Source organism: Buceros rhinoceros, unplaced genomic scaffold (genome assembly GCF_000710305.1).
Source record: "Buceros rhinoceros silvestris isolate BGI_N320 unplaced genomic scaffold, ASM71030v1 scaffold27072, whole genome shotgun sequence".
Classification (NCBI taxonomy): domain Eukaryota; kingdom Metazoa; phylum Chordata; class Aves; order Bucerotiformes; family Bucerotidae; genus Buceros; species Buceros rhinoceros.
Window position 1 is genome coordinate 6,784 of NW_010401061.1, and position 883 is coordinate 7,666.

An 883-nucleotide genomic window follows, 5' to 3' on the forward strand; every position below is an offset into this window, starting at 1 on the left:
ATTGCCGGAGCGAGCGGCAGGCGCGTGTATCCCTGCTGCCGCCACGCTCCCGGCACCTGGCAGCCCTCCTGGACGTTTATGGGGCCCTATAAATGGATTTGAAGAGTTGCATCAGGCTCTGTATGAAATACTGACTCTGCAGTTGAGAACTCTGTCCCGAAAGCCACGTCGGCTTGAGCATTCGTGGCGATAAATATCTGCTCGGTGCTTTGTTATGGAAGGAGGGTTATGAGCACCGCTGGAACAGGGAGTAAAACCCCTGGTTTGTCGCCTGCAATTCATGAATGAACAGCGGGAAGGGGAGGAAGGGGCCGTGTCCAGCCCTGCTCGGGAGCGTGCCAGTGCAAAAGTCAGGCTGCTCCGGGGGACAGGGGTCACATCTTCTGGAGCTGCTCCCTGCGGCACTGCCAGGCCGCCTGTCACCAGCCCGGCCGCCATCCACTGCCCGTGGCCACAGGGTCCTCAACCACACTGGGCTGGATGGGTCGCAGGGCACGCACAGGGTGCTGAGGGGGAGCTGGGCTCCTCTGGGGCTGCCCATGCTGCTCCCGTCACCGGTGCGGCCGATGGTGGGACGTCCTCCCTGCACAGCACATGAGCGCTTGTCCTCTCCCTCCCGGCCCCACGTGCCCCGCGGGAGGGAGTAATTTGCACTTAATTGTGATGAGGTGAAGAGCACCAAAATGGGAAGTGAACGCAGAGCTGTGGATCGATGTGGACTCTGTGTACTTTAATTATTCACTTAATCGTGGTGACACAGGCTTCTTAGCACTGGGGGTAATTAGATTTGTGTTCATTGATTCCCCAGGCTGCCATTATCTGGAGAGAAATGAGCGGGTGCCTTGCCTGGGGTGCCAGCATGGGCAGAGGGATGGCACAGCCC